Here is an 11386-nt window from a genome sequence, read left to right as displayed (position 1 = left end):
TACAAGTCCAGCAAGTGCAGAGAGTTCCAACCAGGATTAACCCAAACAGGTCCACACCAAGACACATTATAGTTAAAATGGCAAAGCTTAAAGACAAAGAGAGAATCCTAAAGGCAGCAAGAGAAAGACGGAGGATTACATACAAGGGAACTCCCATAAGACTATCAAATGATTTTTCTACAGAAACACTGAAGGCCAGGAGGGAGTGGCAGGAGATACTCAAAGTGATGGAAAACAAAGGCCTACAACCTAGATTGCTTTATCCAGCAAGGCTATCATTTAAAGTCGATGGAGAGATAAAGAGCTTTCCAGAAAAAAATAAGCTAAAGGAATTTATTACCACCAAGCCAGCATTACAAGAAATACTCAAAGGACTTCTCTAAATAGAAGAAAGATCAAAACAACCTAACTACAAATTTAAAAATGGCAATAACTATGTACCTATCAATAATCACTTTAAATGTAAATGGATTAAATGCTCCAATCAAGAGACATAGGGTGGCTGAGTGGATAAGAAAGCAAGACCCTTGTATATGCTGTATACAAGAGACTCAACTCAGAACAAAAGACACACACAGGCTGAAAGTGAAGGGTTGGAGTAACATATTTCATGCAAATGGAAACGAGAAAAAAGCTGGAGTTGCAATACTTATATCTGACAAAATAGACTTTAAAATGAAGAACATATTAAAAGATAAAGATGGGCACTATATAATAATAAAGGGATCGATCCGACAAGAGGACATAACCCTAGTAAATATCTATGCACCCAACATAGGAGCACCTAAATATATAAAACAGGTACTGACTGACATAAAGACAGAGATCAACAGTAACACTATCATAGTAGGGGACTTCAACACCTCTGACAACAAGGGACAGGTCTTCCAGACAGAAAATCAATATGGAAACAACAGCCTTAAATGATACATTGGACCACTTGGATTTAATCGATATTTTCAGAACATTTTAACCCAATGCTGCAAAATACACGTTTTTCTCAAGTGCACATGGAACATTTTCCAAGATAGACCATATGTTAGGCCACAAAACAAGTCTTGATAAATTTAAGAAAATTGAAATCATACCAATTGTCTTCTCTGACCACAATGCTATGAAATTAGAAATGAACTACAGGAAAAAAACTGGAAGACACAGCAATTTTATGGAGGCTGAGTAACTTATTAGTAAACAATGAATGTGTCAAGCAGGAGATCAAGGAAGAAATCAAAAGATATGTCGAGAAAAACGAAAATGAAAACACGATGACCCAAAATCTATGGGATGCCGCGAAAGCAGTCCTGAGAGGGAAATTCATAGCATTGCAGGCCTACCTAAAGAAACAAGAAACAGCACTAATCAACACTTTATATTCACATTTAAGGGATTTGGGAAAAGAACAGCAAAATAAGCCAAAGGGAACACAAGGAAGGAGATAATTAAGATCAGAGCAGAAATTAATGAAATAGAAACCAGAAAAACAAAACAAAAGATCAATGAATGCAAGAGTTGGTTCTTAGGGAAGATAAACAAAATCGACAAACCTTTAGCCAGACTCATTAAAAAAGAGAGAGAGAGGACCCAAATTAATAAAATCAGAAATGAAAGAGGAGAAGTGACAACGGACACTGCAGAAATATAAAAAGTTTTAAGAAGTTACTATGAGCAACTACATGCCAACAAATTTGACAATTTGGAAGAAATGGACAATTTTCTAGAGGCGTACAACCTTCCAAGGCTAACTCAAGAAGAAACAGAAAACCTGAATGGACTGATTACCACCACGGAAATTGAATCAGTAATCAACAGTCTTCCAACAAACAAAAGCCCTGGTCCAGATGGCTTTACAGGTGAATTTTACAAAACATTCAAAAAAGAACTATCACCTATTCTCCTCAAGCTCTTCCAAAAAATCCAGAAGGAGGGAAGACTCCGAAACACTTTTTACGAAGCCACTATCACCCTGATCCCAAAATCAGACAAAGACACCACAAATAAAGAAAACTACAGGTTGATATCTCTAATGAACATGAATGCAAAAATCCTCAACAAAATATTAGCGAATAGAATTCAGCAATACATTAAAAAGATCATTCACCATGATCAAGTGGGATTCATCCCTGGTATGCAAGGGTGGTTCAACATTCGCAAATCAATTAATGTGATACACCACATAAACAAAATGAAAAATAAAAATCACATGATCATATCAATAGATGCAGAAAAAGCATTTGATAAAATCCAACAGCTATTTATGATAAAAACCCTTAAGAAAGTGGGAATAGAGGGATCATATCTCAACATAATAAAGGCCATATATGACAAACCCACAGCTAACATCATTCTCAATGGGGAAAAGCTAAAACCATTCCCCCTAAGATCAGGAACAAGGCAAGGTTGCCCACTATCTCCGCTTCTATTCAACATAGTGCTGGAAGTTCTTGCCACAGCAATCAGACAAGAAAAAGAAATAAAAGGCATCCAGATTGGTAAGGAGGAAGTAAAGTTATCATTGTATGCAGATGATATGATTCTATATATAGAGAACCCTAAAGGCTCCACCAAGAAGCTGTTGGAGCTGATAGATGAATTTAGTAAAGTAGCAGGATACAAAATTAATATTCAGAAATCAGTGGCATTTGTATATACCAATAATAAAACATCAGAAGGAGAAATTAAAAAAAACAATCCCATTTACAATTGCTCCAAAGACTATAAAATACCTGGGAATAAATTTAACCAAAGAAGTAAAAGATCTGTACTCAGAAAATTATAAGACACTGAAGAAAGGAATAAAGGAAGATATAAATAGATGGAAACACATATCATGTTCATGGATAGGAAGAATTAATATAGTTAAAATGTCCATACTGCCTAAGGCAATATACATATTCAATGCAATTCCTATCAAACTGCCAACGTCGTTTTTCACAGAAATAGAACATATAATGCTAAAATTTATATGGGACCATAAAAGACCCCGAATAGCAAAGGCAATTTTGAGAAATAAGAACAAAGTGGGAGGTATAACAATACCTGACTTAAAATTATACTACAAGGCTACAGTAATCAAAACAGCATGGTACTGGCATAAAAACAGACACATAGATCAATGGAACAGAATAGAGAGTCCAGAAATAAATCCACACCTATATGGCCATTTAATCTACGACAATAGAAGCAAGAATGTACGATGGAGTAATGACAGTCTATTCAATAAATGGTGCTGGGAAACCTGGACAGACACATGCAAAAAAATGAAGCTGGACCACCTCCTTACACCATATACAAAAATAAGTTCAAAATGGCTTAAAGACTTAAATGTAAGATCTGAAACCATAAAATACCTAGAGGACAATATAGGAAGAAACTTCTCAGACATTACCCGGAGTAAGATTTTTACTGATATATACCCTCGCTCGAGAGAAGTAAGAGAAAAAATAAACATGTGGGATTATATCAAACTAAAAAGTTTTTTCACAGCAAAGGAAACCATCAATAAAACAAAAAGGGATCCTACTGAATGGGAAAAGATATTTGCCAATGATATATCTGATAAGGGATTCATATCACAAATATATGAAAAACTCACTCAACTCAACTCCAAAAAAACAAATGATCCAATTAAAAAATGGGCAGAGGACTTGAAGAGACATTTTTCTGAAAAGGACATACAGATGGCAAACAGACATATGAAGAAATGCTGAACCTCACTAACCATCAGAGAAATGCAAATAAAAACCACAATGAGATACCACCTCACCCCAGTCAAAATGGCTATCATCAATAAATCAACAAACAACAAGTGCTGGCGCGGATGTGGAGAAAAGGGAACGCTTGTGCACTGTTGGTGGGATTGCAGATTGGTGCAGCCGCTATGAAAAACAGTATGGAGGTATCTCAAAAATCTGAAAATGGAACTACCCTATGATCCAGTAATTCCACTCCTAGGTATCTATCCGGAGAAACCGAAAACTTCAATTCAAAAATCTTTATTCATTTATACAACATTCCCCAAATAAAATTATAGAGAACAGATAGTTGTCAGGGGGTTAGGGATGGTGGGGAATGGGGGTAAGAGTGACAATAAAGGGTAGCACAAGGGAAATCTTTGAGGTGATGGGCTAATTCTGTATATTGTAGTGGTAGATACACAAATCTATATGTATGATAAAGTAACATAGAATTTCATACACATATACATACACACAAACTAGTTCATATAAACGTGATGAAATCTGAATAAGCTCCGTGGATTAAACCAGTGTCAATTTCCTGCTTTTGGTGTTGTATGATAGTTATATATCATATCACAATTGGGGAAAACTGGGTGAAGGGTAACTGAAACCTCTCTATTGTTTTTGCAACTTCCTGTGACTATGTAATTATTTCAAAATTAAAAGTTAAATTTAAAAAAAAAAAAAATCTTTATTCACTCCTATGTTTATTGCAGCACTATACACAATAGCTAGGACATGGAAACAACCAAAATGCCCATCGGTAGATGACTGGATTAAGAAACTGTGGTACATTTATACAATGGAGTATTACGCAGCCATAAAGAAGAAAGAAATCTTACCATTTGCAACAACATGGATGGACCTAGAGAACATTATGTTAAGCGAAATAAGTCAGACAGAGAAAGATAAGTACCATATGATCTCACTTATTTGCGGATTCTAAAGAAAAGAATAAGTGAATGAACTAATCAGAAACAGTTTTGGAGACAAAGAGGAAAAACTGAGGGTTGCTAGATGGGCGGGAGGGGTGGGGGGTGGGGGGAGGATGAGGGGATTGGAGGGCAGTTGGTGACCACAGGATGGCCACGGGTTTGAAAATTAATCTGGGGAACGTAATTTGGTGGTTACCAGAGGGTAAGGGGGTTGGGGGGTGGGGGATGAGGGTGAGGGGTATCAAATGTATGGTGATGGAAGGGGAGCTGACTCTGGGTAGTGAACACAGTGTGATTTATGGATGATGTGATACAGAATTGCACACCTGAAATCTATGTAATTTTACTAACAATTGTCACCCCAATAAATTAAAAAAATAATAATTAAAAAAAAAAACAATGGATGCAAAGTGATTAGGACTGTCTGGCATGTGGTATAAATTCAATATATATTAGCTGTTGTTTTATGCCACCAAGAAGTAGTAGAGCTGAGTGGTTAAACATGTAGGCTCTGGACTCAGAGACAGTTAGGTCCTAGCTCTGCCATGCATTTTCTGTGTGACTTTAGGTAAATTACTTAATCTTTCTGATCCTCAGTTTTCTCATCTGTAAAAGGAGAATAATAATAGTATCTAATCTCATAGGATTGTTGTGAGGATTAAATAAGATAATAGGTAGAAAGTCACTGGCACATATGTGAGGCTCACTCAGTGTTAACTCTAATTGATCTAGGCACGGCAAACAGGTAGATTTGAAAAGCACCCTCCAAAGTCAGTCCTTGATAAAGAAAAACCATGGGAAGGATACCCAAGATATCATTGATGGTGGTTTCTTTTAGAGGAAATGACAGAGGATGAGGGGTGGGAGGTAAGAAAGACCCTACAATTAATTTTGTACTTTTTTGAACTTTTTGTATTTTGTAAACCATGTGTAAATCACAAAATTCAAGAAATACTAATGGGTTATCAGTAATACTCATATAGGCCATCTCTGATCAGTTTATGCCATTTTGTACCCAAAAGGAAAAGACCATGAATTGAGGGCTTCAGTCAGAGCATTTGGTTCGGAACACTCTGAGGTGCAGAACCCTTCTGACGAACAGTGTAGTAGTGAACAGGGTTGAAGACATCTGAGTGCATGGCACAGGCTGCCGGGCAAGATGTGGGTCGTCATTGTGTGGGTGTTGATGATGACTGCTGTTTTGTGGCCTGGGAGTGGTATTGGTCTGTTAGAATGTCCAAGGTAGTAAATCTCAAATTAATGGGCTGTGGACCAGCTGCAGCAGAATCTCGTAGAGGGGCTGGTTGAACCCCACCCAGAATTCTCTGAATCAGAATTTCTCTGGGTTTGGCCCAGTGTCCTATATTTATAACTAGCTCTCCAGGTCACTCAGAAGCACACTAAATTGTGCTTGTAAATTGTGCTTTTACCTGCTGATGTAAAAGTTAAGAGCAGAGGTTTTTGCTTCAGACCGACCTGAGCTCAACTCCCAGTCTAGCTACTCTCTAGCTATATCAAAGCCCGCTCCCCTCAAATGTATCACTGTCATCTTGCTACTTGGGCCCCAGGATCCCCTGTAAAATAACCCTGTCCCAACTGCACATGCTCATGTGCACAGCTTCCTCTTCCGTGCTTCTGGGCAGAGGAAACTCTTCTTCCTTGTGTCTGTCCCCTTTCTCCCCCTTACTTTTCATTTGCAGTTATCAGGTGGGCATCCATTTTGTCTCCTTTCCTTCCCAGGCTTCTGTAATGAAATAGCTGCCAATCCTCCTTCCCAAACATAGTTGCTAGGTTGTTGGAATTCACAGCTCTGACCAATCAGGGGACTGATATTGTTTACATGTCTATTGCTTTCTCCAGCTCATGCCCTTGTAGCAACCTCTACTCAGGTACACACATACACTTGCCTCTTTAGGTATAAAGCCTTCTCTATGTCTTAGGGTACAGGAGAAGGTGTAAATGGGGATAATATTAGTGCTTAGTTCATGAGATTATTGAGATTATTACATGAGGTAATATATTTAAATGCCTAGCACAGATGATGTGCAGGATGTATTTTCTAGCATAAGTGTGGGCTTTATTATCTCCCAAGTCCATTCCTCTCTCTGGGACTCAGTCTCTACATCCCTAATGCTATGAGGGGAAAGTAAGGTGCATGATCTCTGAGGTTCCTCTCAACCCTACCATCTCAGAATTCTTTATGAGGAGCTGTCCAAAGAGTGACTTTGAGTTGTCTCTAGGGAACCCATTGAGGTCACTGTCAGGCAGCAGATGCTTCAGTACTGGGTATTAAAGGATGAGTAGGAGTCTGCCTGCATATACTGCTATTAGAGTGGTTCTAGACCAAGCAACCAAAAGTTGGTCTCCCTTGCAAACCTTGCTTGGGCCTTGCCCCCTGCTCTCCTACCTGCACAATTGCTCTTATTCACAAAAACAGGTCTCCTAAAGGCCTTTTTCATATAAGCTGTCACTAACTGATGTGGACATTCCTTTTCCCCTTTGATTCTCCCAGCTGTGCCTTACAAGGGACAGGTAAGAGCTGTTTCAGCAGTCCAGCTAACTGATGACAGGATAAATCAATGACTTTCAAACTTTACTGTACCTCAGAGACACTTGAGAGATTGTTTAACACATGGATTCTCAGGCCCCACTCCAGAACTTACTCAACCAGTGTCTTCAGGGATAGGGTCTGGGCGTTTACACTGGCATCAAAGTATGGTTGGTCCACAGAACAACTGCATCAGAATTACCTAGAGTCCTTGCTTAAAATGGAGATTCCTGAGCTGGGACCTAGGCCTACTGAATCAGATTCTTAGGCTTAGGGATTGATTATATGGTTGGACTAGAGCAGTAGTTCTCAAAGGTGACCCCTAACTCCACAGCAACATCATATCATCTGGGAACTTGTTACAAATGCAAATTCTTAGGTCCTAGCTCATACCTACTGAATCAGAACCTCTGTGGGTAGAGCACAATAATTTGTGTTTTTCAAGATCTCCATGATATTCTGATGCAGGCTCAAGTTTGAGAGCAACTGTGCTAGGGTATCACCACTCCCACATAGCATCACTTAAGAGCCAAAAGAATAATGATTCTGAGCCCTCACTTGTTGTTGCTGGGCATAGAAGTCAGTTAATGCTGCCTCCTGATGAGATTCTAGCATAGGCTCACAACATTTTCTGGACAGTTCCCTCTCAGGGATCCTCATATAACAGGATGACACTATGGCAATAGTGGAGATGCTTGTCCCCGTGAATCATAGGTGAGCCAGGTCAGGGTATACAAGGACTATGTGGAGGTGAATTGGCTTCAAACAGAGCTGGAGTCAGAGGAAGCCTCATCTCTTCTTATAGAGATCATTCAGAGGGGTGTTTAAGCTGAGGAAATGGACAAGACTCCCAGATGATACCTTATGACCTCCAAGAATCTCTATTATTACTTTGCTGGTTCAGGAATTTTGCCATTTTACAAATCTAAGGACACCATGTCCAGCTTCAACCAAGACATGGCTTAGGAATCATCCTCTGTGTTTTCAAATATGCATTTTATAAAATACTTTATAATTGTTATTTTTATATGCCACCTATACTTTCTATATGCCAAGAATATACTGAAGGCTTTACATAGATAATCTCATTAAAATTCTTACAGCAGCCCTGTGAGTCATGCAAGAAATTGAGACTCAAGGAAATTTGCCCAAGGTCATATTACTGATAAGTGACAGAGCTGAGATTTGAAACTAGGTTTGTCTGAATTCAAAACTCATGCTCTTAGCCATTCATTCATTCATTCATTCATTCATTCATTCATTCATTCAAGTATTTGTTGAACTCCTACTATGAGATAGACATGGTCTAAGTAGTGGGTATGCAGTAGTAAACATGAGCAAAACAATAAAAAATACTCTGCCCTTATAGAACTTTCATTCTAGTACAGGAGATAGATGATACACTAGATAAACAAAGTATATAGTATGTAAGATGATTGTAATTGTCAAAGGAAAAAAGCAGAGAAGCAGTGATATGACGTGTTTAGAGGTAAAAAATAAGGTGGCCAGGAAAGGTCTCCTTGAGAAGGAAACATTTAAGCAACAGCCAGAAGGAAGTGATGGAACAGCCATGCAGTTATCTAATAGAAGAGAATTTAAGTCTGAGGAACAGCAAGTGCAAAAATTGTGAGGTGGAGGAGTACCTGGTATATTAGAGGAATAGGGAAGTGGTCATTGTCACTGCAAAAGAGTGAATGCAGGAGAGAGTAATAGGAGATGAATTCAGGGGGGTAATTGAGGGACCAGATCATATAGAGCTTCCAGAAGCTTCCAGGATTTTATCTCTTACTCTGAGACTAAGGAGTGCCTTCTGAATTAGGTTATAGCAGAATCACTATTGTTTAAGAATAAACTGAAGTATGGAGAATAATTAAGAAACTATTTAAATAATTCAGGCAAAAGATGAGGGAGTTGGAAAGCAGTCTGGCAATTCCTCAAAAGGTTGAAGTAAAAGTTACCATATGACCCAGCAATTACACTCCTAGGCATATACCCAAGGGAAATAGAAACATGGCCACATGAAAACTTGTACATAAATGTTTATAGCAGCATTATTCATAATAGTCAAAAAGTAGAAACAACCCCAATGTCCATCAACTGATGAATGCATAAACAAAATGTGGTATATCCATATAATGGAATATTAGGCATAAAGAGAATTTAAGTACTGATACATACCATAATACAACATGGATAAATCTTGAAAACATTTTGCTAAATTAAATAATCCAATCACAGAAGACCACATAATGTATGACTCTATTTATATGAAAAAGTTCAGAACATGCAAATCTATTGATACAAAAAGTAGATTAATAGTTGTTTAAAGCTGCCAGGGGGGTAGGAAGATAGGCAAATAGCTGGGTGATTGCTAAAGGATATAGAATTTCTCTTGGGTTGATGAAATGTTCTAAAATTGATGTTGGCGATGGTTAAAAAGATTGTGGATATACTAAAAAACATTCAATTGTATACTTTAAATGGGTGAATTATATGGAGTATGGATTGTATCTCAAAAAAGCTATTCTTTTTAAAGGTAGAGGCTGGAACCATGCTGAAAACAACAGATGTGGTGAGAAGTAATTGGATTGTGGATAAATTTTGAAGGCAAAGTAGACAACGTTTGCTCACATGCTGAATGTAGGGTGGAAAATGAGAGGAAACAAAGATGAGTGAAGTTATTATTATTATTATCATTATTATTATTATTTTACTTTAACAACTTGAAAGGTGAAGTTGCTATTTGTTGATATTGGGAAGTCTATGGGAGTATCAGTTTTTTGGGGACAGAGATGGAGTTCTATTTTGGACATGCTAAGTTTGAGAGTCTTATTAGCTATCCAAGTAAAGAGTCAAAGAAGCAATTGGTGATATGAGTCTGGTGTTGACAGAAATGGCCCAGGCCGAAGATACAGATTTTAGAATCCATAATATGGAAATAGGATTAGAAGCTACTATAATGGATGATCTCACCAATGGAGTGAATGTAATGATGCCATATTGTCTCCCATCTATTTGGTGGTCCTTCTGTAGTCACTACAGAAATGCCTAAACCATAGTCTCATGGGAGACCAGATCTTGGGAATCTATCAATATGCTCTTGAAGAAACCAATCAGTTTCAGTTTTATGGATGGTCTCTTTCATAAAGAATGGATGTCTCATTGGGGCATAACATAAGGGTATCATCAAATCATTTAATTACCCCTAAGAACGTCTGAAATTCTGCCTCTTATTCATTTCCTCCCTTATTTAGATAGAATCATGTGCTTCCTGTGAGGATCAGGATTATGAATACCCAACCCCCTAAGTTGATCTGAAACTCTGGGGCTGAGCAAAAAAAGGTTGTGATCCACTATTAATACTGCTTTGATATTCTAAGCATTCCAGACTTTTTTCTCTTATGTTTTAATAAAAAGTACTAGGATCTGGGGACAGCAGGTAAAGAGCCTCATTCATAGGTTTACTTCAAATATTCAGAGAGCATAGGTCGGTGGTTGCCTGGATGCTGTACTGTTTTAGAAACGATGGGTATAATATCTTATCTACAGTCATAGGGAAGTGCTATGGGAGCTCACCACCGCTGTTCCAAGAAGGTCTCTGGGGAATTGCATTTCTGCCTAGCTAGGTGGATTCTGACTGCCTTGGGTGACTTGCGGGCATAATTCACAAATAAAAGCTCAGGCAGCTGAAGATCCAGAAGCCTAAGACTCATGAGTGACAAAGACTTCCAGCTAGGAAAAGCCAGTTCCCAAAAGCAGAGATGTTGGGTTAAGGATAGTTCTAGCTGCTCTATATGTTCTCTAAGCTATATGCTTCTTGAGCACAGGGTCTCAGTCTTAGCTATTTTCATATCTGTGAATTTCCTCTCCCAGGGGCCTGGGGTAAGCCCAGCCTAGGAGTGTTAGCTAAATGAGCCAGTGCTAGGGCTGGAGTCATGAGGAACAGAGAACACTTCCTTCTGTCACCCCGAGACAGCCAGGAACATAAAGGGCCAAAGTAGAGAGTTCCAACCTATGGAGTACAGAAGTTTAAGTCAAGAAAATCAAGTACAAACTACAACTGAACAGAGCAAGAATGGAACAAAAACCAATAAATAGTGTCAAATGTCAGAGTAGTACTAACCTGGCAAACTTGAGCCAACTGTAATATGCAACCCAGGCCTACA

Source organism: Rhinolophus ferrumequinum, chromosome X (assembly GCF_004115265.2).
Source record: "Rhinolophus ferrumequinum isolate MPI-CBG mRhiFer1 chromosome X, mRhiFer1_v1.p, whole genome shotgun sequence".
In the NCBI taxonomy this organism is placed as follows: Eukaryota; Metazoa; Chordata; class Mammalia; order Chiroptera; family Rhinolophidae; genus Rhinolophus; species Rhinolophus ferrumequinum.
This window is presented reverse-complemented; position numbering follows the sequence as displayed.